We start from the raw sequence: 17,926 nt of genomic DNA on the forward strand, positions 1-17,926 counted from the left end.
GGAAGTTTCCCCGGGGACGAGGAACCTTTGGAGGACCAGAACCTTTGGAGGGGTCAGGGTTAGTACTTTCCACAAGTACAGGAAGTTTGAAGGGTTGGGCTTGCAGCGCTGAACATTTCCTATAGGTTCAGTTCCACACAGGAAGTCTGTCGCCTTATTTTCCGTCATTGAAGTTCAAACCTGATTTATCCTCACTGGTCCGCTCAGCGGTGCAGGCTGAAGGAACCTTTTACTTCCTGAAGCGTAGGTCCAGGAACTCCTTCCAGATTTTGTTGAACTTTGAACTCGTGTGCTTTTACTTCTTACTCTTACAGCCTGACGATTTCCAGGTTCTTGTGACTTAAAGTTTAAAATGTTTTTTTTCAAATATATTCACTTGTGGTGTTGGCCAAAATGTTGACGTCTAGACACCGCTGTCCAAAAATGGGGGATGTTGTAGTTTTCTGGCTCAGATACTGATGAACCTGCAGAAGCTCATACGAGCCGATGTATTCATCATGCTAAACTCTGTGTGTAAGGCCTAACTGTGATTACTCCTCCACCTAGTGCCAGTGCTTCCTGAGGCCGGTCAGGTGACCTTATGTTGCCAGGACAGGAAGTTGCTCCTCTTCCTGTTCTCCAGAGAATCAAACGTCTACATTTAGTTAAGCTTCCACTCTTTAGACTGTAAGAACAGATACATCCTCTGGATGTTGTCTGTGCAGATGTCTGCAGGGGGCGCTAGCAGCAGCTTTAAGCTTCATTTCTTATTTTAATATAGCTAATGAATTCTGTAGAGTCTACCTGCTGCAAATGATTCTGTTGGTGTTTCCCCGAATCTCACAGCAAGAGTGTGAGCATGAGATCCCACAGCTGTGTCTCTGCGAGGGGAAACCCGGCATAATAACCTCCAGCAGGCCCCTGTGGTGTCTTTGTTGTGGTGTGTGTGTGTGTGTGTGTGTGTGTGTGTGTGTGTGTGTGTGTGTGTGTGTGTGTCTAAAGGGCAGACACATTAGAGGCTAAGTGGAGTCCTGCAGAGACTCCAAAACCTCCAGGGAAGAGCGTTTAGGACCTGAACCCCCAACATGCGCGCACACACACACGCACACGCACACACACACCAGTTATATTGTTTGTGCTGTCCTGTTGTGTTAAGTTTGCAGACTCAGGATCGTTTCCTTCACCATCGGCTTTGTGATGTAAAATAAGGATTCCTTGCTGAACTGATTCCATCAGTTTATCTGGACGAAAAGAGGAACAAAGAAATGAATCCTCAAACTGCTGAAGGATAATGAGGCTTAAACGATCAATAAGAGAAACACCTCAGTGATCAGTGAGACAGGTGGACGGCCTCAGATCAGCGCTGCTCTCTTTGTTCGGTCTCATCAACAATACAAAGAGGTTTTCAGTCGCTCAGCCGGGCGTTCGGCCCTGGCTCTCCATATGTCCCCTCTCCGTTAACCAGCCTGTGAATGAATACTGAGAGCAGCTCATTAAGTGTGCGGGGAGGTGAAGAGAGTCGGAGCAGCTCTGGGGTCAGTTTACACGCTCACATCAGCTCAGAGACGACAAGAGAAACAGAGGAGGGGGCTGTCAGCGAGGACGTCCTCGGTAACCAGTCTCTGATATTTATACTTTACACGGACGTTTTCTGAATCCTTCACTTTTCTAATGGACTTTTGTTCTTTTGTTTTCTTGCTGCTAATAACCAGACTGAGTCTTTGTGAAAGTTGAGCAGCTGATAGGTTCATGAAAACAGCTCACAAAACAGTTGTCAGATCTGTAGATGAGCGGACAGACTTTATTTGCAGCAGGTGACCAAAGCAAAACATAAAGCAACGGGAAGATAGCTACACACATGTGAAGTAAGTCAGCTTACAACAACCTGTACAGCTCACATCCACAATGGTCACCACAGGAGGTCATGAGGTCATGCCAGAGGTCCAAACGAACCGGACTTTCAGAGTGAAGTCTGAAACAAAGCTGTCAGGTGTGGAAACACTCACGCTTGCTTCACCCAGCCTCCTTCTGTTTCTCCTAAGTCGACTTTCTTTATCAGCAGTATTTTTTTGAGTTGCATAAAAAACTGAAATTCTGTTTTATGTTTTTCTAAATGAGCGGCATGCGGAGGACACGCTGTCACCTGGACGGCCCGTGCAAGGAAAGTCTTCATGTGAGAAACTCTAGCACTTTTTACTCTGCGGCTCCACCTCAGCGCCGTAACGAAGCTCCGCCCACATGCAGCCTTTGCCATCTTACATCGGACCAAGCCACGCGTAAAGCCGCCCCAGTGTGTGTTCTCACATCGTTTCACCGTGCGGAAGCAAAACGTGTGCGAGGTGTAAACAAACATGCGTGCTTCAAATACACACACATGGCGTTGTTCCGCCCTGCTGGCTCCGCTGTTTACACAGACGCCTCTGTTCCGTCTCTGTTACTGCCTCCGACGCTCAGAGGAGGAACGGCTTCGCCCCATCACTCAGCCTCTGTGTGTTTACGTAGAAGACAGAATGTAAGAGATGCGTAATAATCACGCCTTGAACTGGCGGTGTGAAAAGAGCTATCGGCAACAGTTTTGCATTTTGAATGATTGAAGAATCAGACTACTGCCACCTGCTGGTAAGGACCGTTATTCCTCTCACACAGGCCCAAAACATAGCTGCTGGTTTGCCATCGGATGAAGTCTTTGCGTTGTGTTTGAGTGCAGCTGACAAAGACACCGTGAGAGATGCAGCCGTCGGCCTTCAGTGCTTGTTCTTTGATGTTGGAGCTTTAGACTTTTGCTTGGGTCAATAAAGTTGTTTGACAAATTGGGTAACGAGCTGTTTCACAAGCTGCATCTATGTTCCTCCACCTGAACAAAGATGGCTGCCTGAACTGTGGCCGAGACTGCTTCCTTACCGTTCCTCTTCAGCTTATGTCAAAGAAAGAAGCAGGTTAAAAATCGAAAGAGTTTTTAATAGAGTTCAGACAGTCTCGACATGACTGAAGTGCTGCTGCACGTGAGCTGGTTGAGGTTTCACTTCAGAGGAAAACGGACGCTTGTTTCTTGGACTGCAGTGGGACACCTGACAGAACCTCAACACACACACACACACACACACACACACACACACACACACACACACACACACACACACACACAGGCACACTCTGGAGGTGAAGCCAGCAGTTTGTTTTTCCTGTCGTCATGGCGGGCAGGCAGCCGAGCATGGAGTTGTAGAAGAAGAAGGGCCTCTGTGTTCAGCTGGAATGTGCGGTGGATTTTCTACCTAATTAACCTCCATCTTTGTCGTGCGAGTCCGCCGCTTTCTGCTCGATGGAAAAAGGCGATTGGCTCGGCCGCCCTGCTCCGTCTTTAAGCCGTGTGATCCGACAGTGTTTGTGTTTGAGGCACGAGACCGAGCCGATACGATCCGACGCAGCAGAGCAGAGCCCAATTACTGCACAAAGCTAAGCAGCTTCTGGGTAATAAAGCTAATTGGATCAAATTTTCACCAAGAGAGAGTTTCTTTATCTCCCTGTTACCGCCGGGCAGGAGGTCAAAGGGCCCCTTTAAGTTCTTTTTACACTCATATTCATACGAGGGTCATAAGCCTCAGATTCCTTCTCAACGTGCCGAATGTTGCTGCTCATGGTGATGCATGTTGGGTCTCTCTGAATAACAAAGAGTCGGTCTACACTGCTCTTTTTGTCAAGTGTCTTGAGGTAACTTTGGTTCTGATTTGGGGCTATACAAATAACATTTGATTTGATTGATTGATTGATTGATTGATTGATTGATTGATTGAGATTAAAAACTGTTTGAAAGAAGGTTGAAGCCAGAGAGCCACCATCAGAACTAAAGAGCTTCTGCTTCAAGACGAGATCCCATCTGAACACTTCTCATCCTTCAGCTGTTTAAACAACCAGACTACACATCTGAAGAGCTGCTAGCGCCCCCTAAAGGCTGCACAGTTCATTACAGCCACAGTGAGAGCTTGTTTTATAGATTGATATTATGATGTGCTGTAGTGATGTATAGGCGATACCAGGACCCTGTGACATCACTGATGGGTGTGGTTACCATAGACTGTCTATAGAAATTGGGCATAACGACAAGGATCGTTTTAAGGCCTCGAGTTTGGCGTTTTGGTCGTCGCCATCTTGGTTCTTGGAGCTAGAAGTAACCATGCTTAGACAAGAGGGTGAATCTGAAGAGGAGTTATTAGCTAACACTTGAGCTAGCTTTCTTAGCAAAGTGCATTCATGAGTAATACTAACTATGATGTCAGAAGTCAGTGTCAGAGCGACGAGCAGCGGGCTGACACTGATACTGTGAGGGGCTTTGAGAGAACAGGGAGGCTCTTATTTTGGTAGTTTGGTCCATTAGTTCAGTCATAAGAACACTTCCTGGTTTTAGAGGATGTAGTTTGTGCTGCTGTTGGCTTGTACGGTGTTTTTTAGCCTGTTTTGTGAATATAATTTCATTTACAGACAGTATAAATATAAAAAGTGGACATAGTGTTTGTGACATCGCCCGCTGGTTTGTTGCCGGCCGTTTTGAAGCCTCATGTTTGGCACTTTGGCCGGTGCCATCTTGTTGTTTTGACCATATTTGGACGAGTGGGTGGAGCTGGAGAGGAGGTAAAACCAGCGCTAGCTTGGTTAGCTAGGTGCATCTGTAATTTAGGGTAACTGTGATATTAATTGGGATGCTAATTCAGCTAGCATGTAGCAGGCTTTAAGCAAAATGAAGGGTCGACTCCTCAGAGTCTCTTAGTTCAACCAAACCTCAAACAAGACAATTTTATGGTCCCTGTGCTATCGTCTTGTCAATCACACGTAGCCCCGCCCTAACCCCTCCCCTCTCGCTGGTCTGTGTGACTCTCAATGGGAGCATCAGTGACTAAATGAACATCATGCTGTGTTAAAGATGAAACTAGAGACTGAGACCGTAAACTCATTAGGAACATGTTTACTGGGGGAATAAATCAGGAGAGGAGGAGGAGCATGTTCTCATAGACTTCTATACAAACCTACCAGTGGAGGCGCCCCCTGCTGGACAGAATGCAGGTATATTTCAGCAGTGCAGCACATGTATTCACTTTGTTTTATTCACTGTGATAATGAGCCAATGTTGAGGGCCAAACTGTTTTTAGGGTTGTAGAAGCAAACACCAGCAGCCTTTAGAAGGTTTAGTTGCCTGTGTAGATTTTTAGAGAAGCTACAGCTGCTTAAGACTGTTTAAGAAGCTGATAGTTTATATTTTAGAGTACGTAGTTGGAGTCAGGACGCTCTGTGACTCAGTCCAGACTCACGTGCAGGTGAATTAAAGCCTCTTTGAGCTCCACAGTCCTCAACGTCAACACAGGAAGTGGCCGGAGCTGTGGAGCAGCATACCTTCACCCAAAGTTAACAAGGCCAACACTGTTCTTGGCTAAAACCGCGGCGGTTTCTTTGTGGTTTGGACGGGGTTGGTATGGACTCAGCTGAGCTTCAGGCTGCACTCACTGCCACATTTAAAGACACATCAGGTTTCAGAGAAGATGTCGTTTAAAATGTCTTTAATGAAGCAGCAGAAATACAATGACAAGAGATGCAATTTTCTCTGAACAAGCAGAATAAGCGTCTAAATAATAGAGCAATCTCCCTGTGAATGAACACACACACACACACACACACACACACACACACACACACACACACACACTTTGATTACTCAGAGGATGAAGGAAACTGTGAGCATGATAATGAGGTTTATTTGGTGCCTGCAGCTGTAATTTCAGGAGTCATCTGTCTGCAGGACTGAAAGCTTTGGTTAGCCTGTTGGAGGGGTGAGGGAGGGTGAGGGAGGGGGAGGGAGGGGGAGGCAGAGGGAGGGAGGGGGAGGCAGAGGGAGGAAGGGGGCATTTTGCAGACGGTGGTGGAAAAAGCTCAACATGACCATGAAATGTACTTGGAACCTCAGCAGTCATCATGTGAGTGCATCTGCAAAAAGAAATGTTCCTTCAGTTTCTGAGCTGCTAAAATGTGTCTCACCTTCTCAGAAGTCCTCCGACACCAAGCGGCAACATGCGGTGTTGAAAAATAAAGCCAATGCAAAAGCCCCAAAAGCTGCAGTTCCTCTGGTGTCCACCTGAGGCTGTCTCCAGCAGTGAGTCAGTCCCCATAGAGCCCCATGTTAAAACAACTACATGACAACTGAACGGGGAGAATCTTTATTGAACTCACCTGTTTACATAATATGAAGGCTTAAAGTGAAACTAGCTCATTCACGAGCTCACGAATCAGCCTAGGACACTGTTTAGCTTTGATAAGTTGCCGTTTGCCAACAGCTCCACCCTCTCGTCCAAATATGGTCACTTCTGGCTCCAGAAAACCAACATGGCTGCAGCCAAATCCCGAACTCAAGGCTTCATTTACGAGAAACCAATGGGGTGACGTCAATGTGGCCACATCCGTTATTTATACAGTCTATGTCCAACACACATGACACAATAAGTTATCTGTTCCTCCCATCAAAGACGACCAACAGGAGGGTTTTTCAAAATAAGGGCCCGTATCGATGGCATGCAACACGGCCGAGTAACACGTTTATACCCGAAAAAGATGTGGTGGAGGTTGTGAAACATCCACACTTTGATAAAGACTGATCTTTGGGTTAAAATAAATATGCTACAATGTGTTTACTAAGGCTCAGGGGTCAAGAAACTTTACATAAATGTCTTACAAGAAGTCAATGTTGGTTTTTGCTTTCACACGTTTCTGAACCGCTTCCTGGGTAAAAGTCCTGCAATATTTTGTCTTATCCATCTCCCCCGACCACCATTTCAAACTGACCGTATAGCTCTTTATACAACATCACTAGCTCGTTCTAAGATGTACTTATTGTCCCCAAGAGGAAAATTAGCCTTGAGCAACAGTGCTACATTTACTTCCTATAATACAACCTGACAGACGAAGTCGAAAGTCGAAAGTACAAAAGATGCTTTGAAAAATTACACAAAAAAATGTAAAATGTGCACAACACTGGTGTGAGGAAAGGTATATGTACATCAACGAAAGAATTCATCATTACTATTACCTCCACTAGAGGTCGCCACCTCAATATAAACATGGATAAAGGTCGCAATAAGCTGTTGCATAGAGCACAAATACTGTCGTTACTTTGGTGTGGACAGTCTCAACCTGAAACAGTCGTTCAAACTGTGGGACGGGGGGTGCGTCGTAATCTGCACCAAAAATTGCACCTCTTCTGAACATCATAAGTCAGTCAAATCTGAACACTCATTACATTTTAAGATTCAGTATAACTTGTACTTCCTGAGGATGTCTATCCAGAATAAATGTCCATAAAGCTACTTAGAAATCACAGGGAATAAACGCTCCTTATTACTGCAGACCCTCCCTGAGAGTGTGTTTGTATTTTCTTTAGCATCACAGTCGTCCAGTGATAGCTGTCTGTACGGCCACAAATACACTTCAAACAGGAGCAGTTAATAAGTAATTCTGCAGACTTTAAATGGAGGAAGTTTGACAAAATGTAAACATTCATAGCTCGGGTTGTAGCTAGCTAGCTAGTGACAACTAACTCCACGGCGTCTTTATACTTCCTGTTTGCGTCCCTCATAGCCCCAAAGTTATAAGTAATGTAGTTCCGACTCAGATGAAGAGAAAGAGAGCAAAAGTATGAGCCTCAAAGGTGTGACAGACACATGTCAACATGAACGTGTCTACAATAATAAATCAATAAATATCGTGTGTCTCTGATGTGAGTATCAGCTTGCTGTTACGTCACGCTGTCGCTGTTCTCAGAGCAGCTTCCAGCACAACTGACCAGGATCAGTGTTTCCCTCTGCAGCTGCTTCCAATTACTCTCATAATGCCCCCTCTCTCTCTCTTTTCCCACATCATAATAAACCCCCTCGCTCGCCCCTCCCCCGTCCACAATCATACAAGTGAATTTGTCTGGCATGTTGTTAGTGAAAAATGAAAGGACACATTCAGCCTGATTGTGGGGTTACTACAAAAAAACATTACAGATGAGGCTGTATTCTCATTTTTCTGTTTAATAAAAGTCTGTTTGTAGAAAATGACGTTTTTTAATGTATCCATTAAAACTCTCTTTGACTGTTTTTCTGAATGGAGTCTGGTGTGTGTGCAGAGAGCGATGTAACGTCTGTCTGTGGTTAAAACAATCATCTTCCTCTGTAACAAAAAGGTCTATCTCTGTAGGGATCCTTTCTGTCATGTTGTCACACACTTAGAATAACAACCTGAGCCTGTCAGTGGAAACAACAAGAACTTTTAGTGGACGACCTTTGACCCATCAAGGATTATGTTGCAGCCATTACAGCCTGTTTCACTGCTGCAGGATGAACACATCTACTGGAGACACTCAAACACTTTTAGTCATTTAGGCTCAAAATATGTAAAAACAGCAAAGGTAATTTTCATTTCCTGGTGACTTCCAGCGAAGCTTTTCTTCTGTAAATTGCTTTCTAATGTTTCATAAAGAGACTCACGTCGAGCCAGCGAGCCCGTCCTCTGACTCTTCGTCCTAAAGTGGATTTGTTCAGACTGGAAATTACATCCAGTTGTCCTGTCTCCCATATCCTGGGCACATCTTTCCATCCCTCCGTCTGTGCTTCCCTCCATCCCTCCAGCTTTGAAAATCACTCCTGATATGTTGAGGTTTTTATTTCCATTGCTTTGTGCAGCAGCGTTTTGTCACCACGCCGGCTCTGCTCGAGGAGTTTTTCCGTTGTTGCTCAGTGGGTTTTGGTTTGGTAACACTGAGCTGCCTGGTGGAGCTCCAGGACGTTTCTGGCTCCGGTTCATAAATCAGCTCTGCAGTGGAAAAACCAGAAGATACCCACAGACACCAGAGATGAAGAGTAATTGTATTGTCTCTGTTGTGTTTCAGAATAAATGTCCAAAAGCAGAATGTTTCAGTACACCATCTCCTCGTTTTCCTCCTATAAATTTGTGAGAGCTGTCTGTTTCTGCAAAGTGATCCTTCACAGAAAAAGCTTCCAAGTATTCGGGAATCCAACAACATTCCAGCATGAAGCCTGGATGAGCTGTTTGTTGTGAAGCATCTGTAACGTTTTCACACTGAAGCAGCTTAAAGGCTTTTATTGTGAAGGAGCTGAAATGTTTTTACTGTGAGTCATCTGTTAGGCATTTATGTTACAATGTTACGATGTTACAAGTGTAGACCTGGATGAGGCGTTCAGGTAGGCCAGAGCCGTTTTTGTTCCTATTTTGTAAGCGAGCAACAGGGTTTGAATTTGATGTGAGCGGCGACTGGGAGCCAGTGGAGTGATACAAACAGAGGAGGGATACGAACAGTGGAGTGATACGAACAGAGGAGGGATACGAACGGAGGAGGGATACGAACGGTGGAGTGATACGAGCAGAGGAGTGATACGAACAGAAGAGGGATACGAAAAGAGGAGGGATACGAACAGAGGAGTGATACGAACAGTGGAGTGATACGAAAAGAGGAGTGATACGAAAATAGGAGGGATACGAACAGTGGAGTGATATGAACAGAGGAGGGATACAAACAGAGGAGTGATACGAACAGCGGAGTGATACGAAAAGAGGAGTGATACGAAAATAGGAGGGATACGAACAGTGGAGTGATACGAACAGTGGAGGGATACGAACGGAGGAGTGATACGAACAGTGGAGGGATACGAAAAGCGGAGTGATACGAAAAGAGGAGTGATACGAAAATAGGAGAGATACGAACAGTGGAGTGATACGAACAGTGGAGGGATACGAACGGAGGAGTGATACGAACAGTGGAGGGATACGAAAAGAGGAGTGATACGAACAGAGGAGTGATACGAACAGTGGAGGGATACGAAAAGAGGAGGGATACGAACAGAGGAGTGATACGAACAGTGGAGGGATACGAACAGAGGAGTGATACGAACAGTGGAGTGATACGAAAAGAGGAATGACACGAAAATAGGAGTGATACGAACAGTGGAGGGATACGAACGGAGGAGGGATACGAACGGTGGAGGGATACGAACAGAGGAGTGATACGAACAGAGGAGGGATACGAACAGAGGAGTGATACGAACAGTGGAGTGATACGAAAAGAGGAATGACACGAAAATAGGAGGGATACGAACGGTGGAGTGATACAAACAGTGGAGGGACACGAACGGAGGAGGGATACGAACGGTGGAGGGATACGAACGATGGAGTGATACGAACAGAGGAGTGATACGAACAGAGGAGGGATACGAACAGTGGAGTGATACGAACAGAGGAGTGATACGAACAGTGGAGTGATACGAAAAGAGGAGTGATACGAACAGTGGAGCAATACGAACGGAGGAGGGATACGAACAGAGGAGTGATACAAACAGTGGAGGGATACGAACAGAGGAGTGATATGAACAGTGGAGGGATACGAACAGAGGAGGGATACGAACAGAGGAGGGATACGAACAGAGGAGTGATACGAACAGTGGAGTGATACGAACAGTGGAGGGATACGAACAGAGGAGTGATACTAACGGTGGAGGGACACGAACGGTGGAGGGATACGAACAGAGGAGGAACAGTGGAGTGATACGAACGGTGGAGGGATACGAACAGAGGAGTGATACGAACAGTGGAGTGATACAAACAGTGGAGGGATACGAACGGTAGAGGGATACGAACAGCGGAGGAACAGTGGAGTGATACGAACAATGGAGGGATACGAACGGTGGAGGGATACGAACGGTGGAGGGATACGAACAGAGGAGTGATACGAACAGTGGAGTGATACGAACAGAGGAGTGATACGAACAGTGGAGTGATACGAACAATGGAGGGATACGAACGGTGGAGGGATACGAACAGAGGAGGAACAGTGGAGTGATACAAACAGTGGAGGGATACGAACGGTAGAGGGATACGAACAGCGGAGGAACAGAGGAGTGATACGAACACAGGAGGGATACGAACGGTGGAGGGATACGAACAGTGGAGGGATATGAACAGAGGAGGGATACGAACAGAGGAGGGATACGAACGGTGGAGGGATACGAACAGAGGAGTGATACGAACAGAGGAGTGATACGAACAGTGGAGTGATACGAACAGTGGAGGGATACGAACAGAGGAGGAACAGTGGAGTGATACAAACAGTGGAGGGATACGAACGGTAGAGGGATACGAACAGCGGAGGAACAGTGGAGTGATACGAACAATGGAGGGATACGAACAATGGAGGGACACGAACGGTGGAGGGACACGAACGGTGGAGGGATACGAACAGAGGAGGAACAGTGGAGTGATACAAACAGTGGAGGGATACGAACGGTAGAGGGATACGAACAGCGGAGGAACAGTGGAGTGATACGAACAATGGAGGGATACGAACGGTGGAGGGATACGAACAATGGAGGGATACGAACAGAGGAGTGATACGAACAGTGGAGTGATACGAACAATGGAGGGATACGAACGGTGGAGGGATACGAACGGTAGAGGGATACGAACAGCGGAGGAACAGTGGAGTGATACGAACAATGGAGGGATACGAACGGTGGAGGGATACGAACAGCGGAGGAACAGTGGAGTGACGTGCTGTTTTGGGTTGATTGAAGAACTGTCCCGCTGCTGCGTTCTGGATCATCTGCAGAGGTTTGAATGTGCATGCAGGAAGGCCTGCCAGGAGGGAGCTGCAGTAATCAAAGTGTGGTATCACGAGAGCCTGTGCCAGCAGGTGCGTTGCATGCTCTGGATTTTCTGGATTTCAATTTTTGCCGTGCTCCCGAAATGATACTTTGTAACTTATTTTTGGAGTTGTGCGCGCTGCCACTGCTGTATGCGTTGCATGCTCTGACAGGTAGGGTCTGATCTTCCTGATGTTGTACAGGACAAATCGACATGACCCAGCAATCGAGGCCACAGGAACCTTAAAGGTTAGCTGGTCATCAATTATGACGCCCAGGTTCCGGGCAGACTCAGTGGGTATGAGTTCAGTTTGTCCGAGCTGGATGTTGATCTGTGACTGGCTGGATGACGAGGAGCTCAGTCTTGGATAGGTTGAGCTGAAGGTGGCGTTCTTTCATCCATTTAGAGATATCGGCGAGGCATGACGAGATCCGTGCCGAGGTTGTAGTGTCGTCTGGAGGGAATGACAGGAAGAGCTGGGTATCATCTGCATGGTTGGTATCAAGCAGTTTGAAATGTTAAAGTCCTTTTACTTTGAGGAAGCTGGATGTGTTTTTATTGCAAAGTGGCCAGAGGTTGTTTTTTTTTTCAGTAAAGCAGCTGTAGGGCCTGAAAGATAAAGGCAACCTGATGCCACCTTTCCTGCATGTGCTAAACTCATTGTGGAGGGTGACTCATGTTGTGTACACACAATTTCATCAGTATTACAGAATTAATGGTGCGAATATTCAAAACAAAGGTTCAAACGCTGCAGGACAAAGAAACTAACTTGTTGCCTGCAGGCGTAAAGGCGTCGGCGTATCAAACATAATAATGCAAACAGAAGAGTGGATTCATGGGAACGCTTTAACTGCTTTACTAAGTGTTTAAACCATAAATGACGGAGCCTTTGATTTGGTTTGTGACATGTCAGATGCTTGTCATATTTCCTTTGTAGCTCTGTTTACTCCTCCTCCTCCTCCTCCTCCTCCTCCTCTCTCTAGCTTTGTTTCCTCTGATTTCTTGTTGGCGTGGTCCCGTCCTCATTTCTGCCTCCAGTCGTCATTGTTTTCCAGCCTCAGTTTCTCCAGCGGTTGTGTAAGAAGAAAAGAGAGAGAGAAAATTAGTCTTCTGTGGTTCTGGACTCTCGCCCTCTTATGTAAGACGACAGAGCTGCTCGGGTTTCAGATGGTCGCTGTGTTTTTGATGTGACACAGGCTCAAATTTTCATCAACAATCTGCATTTTAATTTTGAATGACAAAAAGCGAAATCTAAAATCTGATGGAAGACAGTCGATCTTTTAGATGATGAAAAATCCAGGTGTGGCTTTGTTCCAGGTGTGTGCGTCACATTGTGTTTCCTGTTGGGGAATAAAAAGCTCAGAGTGTGTGTGTGCAGTGACAGCAGGACAGGAAGTGTGTGTGACGGGATGTTTGACCCCCCTCAGAGGTGTTTGCATCAAATGCAGCTCAGAGGAAATCAGCATGTCCTGTGTGTGTGTGGGTGTGTGTGTGTGTGTTGTTGACGTCATGTTGTTTACAACCAGGGTGGGAAATTCCTGCTCCAGCAGCCAGATGTTGCTACAGTTTGTCTCCAGGATGGTTTGGCGTGAAGCCCACAGTGATTATTAGATCCCGAACTCTGATTGGCTGGTTTAGAAATATATAAATAAATGAAAAGTCGCTCCTCTTGGTTGTTAAAATATCCTAAAGCAGTAACCTGCTAGAGGATATTTTAGTTTAGTGTAAATAACTTCTTAAAGCACTCGCATTCACCTTTTAAATCCTACATTTTGAGAGGAAAATGTCTTTGATTTTGCGACCAAACCCCATTGAAAAAAATGGTAATTTTACCTCTGAGAAGTAAGGAGTTTTTGTCTAGTGCTGCCTTGATTGTTTAGTTTGTTTGTGTAATTGTGTGACTCAGTGTTTAAATGGTTGGTTCAAATCCTACACAATATTTGTGCATCATTGACTAACACAAAAAAGCAGACCAACAGCTCCTGTGTTCTGTGAGCTAAAATCAGTGTTTTTCTGAATGGAGTCTGGTGTGTGTGCAGAGAGCGATGTAACGTCTGTGTGTGGTTAAAACAATCATCTTCCTCTGTAACAAAAAGGTCTATCTCTGTAGGGATCCTTTCTGTCATGTTGTCACACACTTAGAATAACAATCTGAGCCTGTCAGTGGAAACAACAAGAACTTTTGGTGGACGACCTTTGACCCATCAAGGATTATGTTGCAGACATTACAGCCTGTTTCACTGCTGCGGGAGACATCTACAAATTCCAAAACTTTTTTAAGTCATGCAGACCCCTGAATATTGGTTTGAAAGTGTGAATGGTTCATTTTTGGCCATCTTTCTGCTGGGTCGCTTCCTGACTCTGGATGTGAACAGGACACATAATATTTGTGGATCTTTGGTTCCTTTCACACCCAGCTGTGTGCAGTAAAGAAGCCTCTGATTCTGTCGGCTCAGCAGAACTCCTGTCGGCCTCTCTTTGGTCTCCATCCGTGTCCGCGGTGTTTTCTCAGCCTCAGTCCGGCTGCTCGGTCCCATCAGGATCATTTCCACGACTCTGCGCGGCCGCTCGGACCACTGACGACAAGTTTGTGTTTGAAATCCTTTGTTCACCTCAGCGCGTTGGCTGTCAAAGCTTTCACATTCCTGTGAGGCTCAGCAGGCTGCAGGTGGTGTCCTCAAAGGACCAAACTGACCTCAGATACCTGCTCTCTTTAACTCTAACATGAACTGTAACTGTTAACAGCTGATCTGAGGCTCTTTAGCCACATTTGCAGGACAACAAGGGTCACTTTGTTCTCATGAAAGAGCCAAATGCTGTAAATAGATAAAGAGATGAAAGAAAGAGGTGTTTACTTTTTAAATAGATTGTGTGCATCATGTAGCTGTTTAAAGCAATGTGTCAGGCCTAGGACTAGTTAGGGGAGTAAATATCAGGGCTGCATTCAGACCTGACAGCTTTGGCCTTTACTCCGAAAGTCCGGTTCGTTTGAACAGGTGAGAACACGCATTCGAACTCTACTGTGGACCATGGGCCACCAGAAAAGATGGACTCGGCCGGTTTCCAGACGAAGCACGGTCCGGTTTGATTCAGGTGAGAACATTAACAGACTTAAAGATGGACCTCATACAGGAAGCAAATCAAAACACTGTGCATTGTGGGTCGCTAACGGATGTTGACACTTGCAGAGATGAGTAGAGGACAGACGTGGGGGAGCGACGAGGTGAGGGCTCTAACTGAAATATGGGCTGGCCAACTTTTCACAAATGTTTGTGGAAAGGCACAAGAACACGGAGGCATTCAAACTGTGAAAAACTAAAAACTGGACATGGCCTAAAATAACAGCAGCCTGTTTTCAGTGTGTTTGAGCTCCTTAAGTCTCTGTTTATTCTGTGGTTGGACTCGAGTTTGGGGCTAACCGCTAAGTCCTGCTAATTTCTGTGTATATTTATCATCTGTGCGCAGGTGTGTGCTGAGCTGTGTTGTTGGTCTGTAGGCCAACATGAGCCGAGTCAGAGCGTCACATAAAAGATTCATGACAGCAGCAGGTCAACGTTAGCGTCAGCAGTGATTTGTTGTTGAACCCCTTCAGATCCGCCTCTGCTGCTCTGTCGCCTCTTGGCTCTGAGCTCTGCAGCAGACATGTGGCTCCTTTTACCCTGTGAGGCTTTTGTGAACATCGTTATTCAACATTTGTCATTTGGTCTCCTTTCAGCCGGAGATAATCAGACTTTTATCTCAGGAGAAAACAGCACATGTTGTTGTGAAAGGACCATTAGTGGAGTCCATGTTGTTGTTTTTTATTCAGTGAAAGGCTCCAGAAACTCCTCCAGCTGGCGTTAAAGGTAACTCAAAGTGACTTAAACCTGCATTCTTTCAAATGGCCAGCAGGGGGCAAAAAGAAGTCTATAGAATTCTGTGGTTAGATGTCTATGAGAACATGCTCCTCCTCCTCTCCTGATGTATTCCCTCAGTAAACATGTTCCTAATGAGTTTATGGTCTCAGTCTCTAATTTCAAGTCTTCTTCAACACAGCATGATGTTCATTTAGTCACTGATGCTCCCATTGAGAGTCACACAGACCAGGAAGAGGGGGGGCTTTAGGGCGGGGCTACCTGTGACTGACAAGTCGCTCATACGCAACCTAAAAATGTCTTGTTAGTTGGACCAAAAGAAACTCTCAGGATTTAGAGCCTTTGTTTTCTGCTAGCCAGGCATCTCAAATAAAAATCATTATTACTACACTATGCACTTTGCTTAGAAAGCTAGCACTCAGCTGATAACTCCTCCCCAGCTCCACCCTCTTGTCCAAATATGGTCACTTCTGGCTCCAAAAACCAAGATGGCGACGATCAAATTGCCAGACTTGAGGCCTTACAACTATCCTTGTGGTTATGCCCAATTTTTATTGACAGTCCATGGTAACCACGCCCAACACTGATGTCACAGGGTCCAAATATGGTCACTTCTGGCTCCAGAAGCCAAGATGGCAACGGCCAAAATGATATACTAGAGGCCTTAAAACAGAAGTCCTCAAACCTCTGGGTGACGTCCTTGTGGTTATGCGTATGTCTATGGAAACCACGCCCAACAGTGACGTCAGGGCGACCTGGAGCTCACCTGTACATCACTACAGAATTCGATGGTAATAAAAGTTCTGTACGTTTTGTTTAAAGCCTTTTTTGCTCGCATTAATCAGCATCCCATTAATATCAAAGTTACCATTAATTATGGAGGCTCCTTGCTAACCAAGCTAGTGGCTAACTAGCTGGTAACTTGGTGTTTGCTAACCCATCTCTCCTCTTCATCCCCTTCCTCATGTCCAAATATGGTCACTCTCAAAAAAAAGATGGCGACGGCCAATCTGCCACGCTTGAGGCTTTGTAAATGTCTTATATATGGAATCATTTTAATGTGTTGTGTTAACAGATATTATTTGTTCAGGCCTTTTTATGGATCAGAGGGCAGGCTAAGAAACAGTCACAAACTACATCCTCTAAGATGACAAATCAGGAAGTGTTTGTTATTGAGAATGGACTAATGGACGAAACTACCAAAATAAAAGCCTCCCTGTTCTCTTAAAGCCTCTCACAGTGTCGGTGTCAGCCCGCTGCTCGTCTGTCTGACACTGACTCTGTTTTGATGGATGTATTTGGGGCCAGAGGGCCTCGCTGCAGCATCTGGAGCCTGAGTGAAAGGAGCAACGCCGGGCACTCGTCTCTGCTTTGTCCACCCTCTCTCTCCGCTCTCTCTCCTCTGTGTGTAAGGACAAAGGAGGAGTGTGATCAGCACACACACATCCTCCTTTCTCCCCTCACACACTTCCCCACACGGTCACTGAGACACACACACTGGTCTGCTCAGATTCTGCTTTAGAGTCCGATGATGCTTGTTGTCATGCTGCCGATCATTTAGTCTGGTGGGCCCCCTAAAGCGAAGACCTGTGGCCTCCAGGGGTCTCTGAGGGGCCCCAGGGAGTCCCTACAATGTGGTTTGAAAGCCTTGAGATGGTTCTATGACTCATGATACTCATGTAAGGTGCAACAGTAAAGACAGGACAGGACTTGTTCATGTATCTCCACAATTAAATGAAACGAAGACACTGAGAGGAACATAAAAACCACACAAACAGGGAGGAGAGAAGATCCCTGACAGTCTGAGGACTAACTCTGATATATTGACGGTTCACCTCAGACCTGCAGATAACCTTCTGCTGTTAAACCAAACTACATTTGACCTGCCTTCAAATGTGATTACACTCAGTTTAGCTCTGCAGCAGCGGCCGAGTCTGTCAGCCCGCGCGACACCAACAAACACTTCATTCAATTATCCCTCGATTAGAGAGAGAGACTCCATCCATCACACAGCTGATCGGCCTGCTGGGGGACACCAGGATGAAGATGAGGATGGGGGTTACCATGACAAGGGACGATGTGTTCGAGCCATCCATCCTTCCATCCTTGTTCTCCTTATCTGGACTTTGTCAAGTTGTGTTTATTGCCAACATACCTCAGAAGACCAGTCGCAGATGTGTCTGGGTTCATAACATCACCTGTTGGTTTCCCTTTCTTCTGTGTCTGATGAACTCTCCTGCTGCTTCCAGCTCCTTCAGGCTGACCAGAGCCCAGTGTGATGAGCTGTGAGCTCGGATCAGTACCAGGATTTCTCTGATGGACACCAACTACCGGCGTTCTGTCTCAGCTGTGGAGCGCCTGTCCACCTGTCTCCGCTGAGTGGCAGTTTCACTGTATCTAGCAAGTCACAGGTGGGCTGA

Source organism: Semicossyphus pulcher, unplaced genomic scaffold, assembly GCF_022749685.1.
Source record: "Semicossyphus pulcher isolate SPU_LCO1_2020_fin unplaced genomic scaffold, fSemPul1.0.p SCAF_11, whole genome shotgun sequence".
In the NCBI taxonomy this organism is placed as follows: domain Eukaryota; kingdom Metazoa; phylum Chordata; class Actinopteri; order Labriformes; family Labridae; genus Semicossyphus; species Semicossyphus pulcher.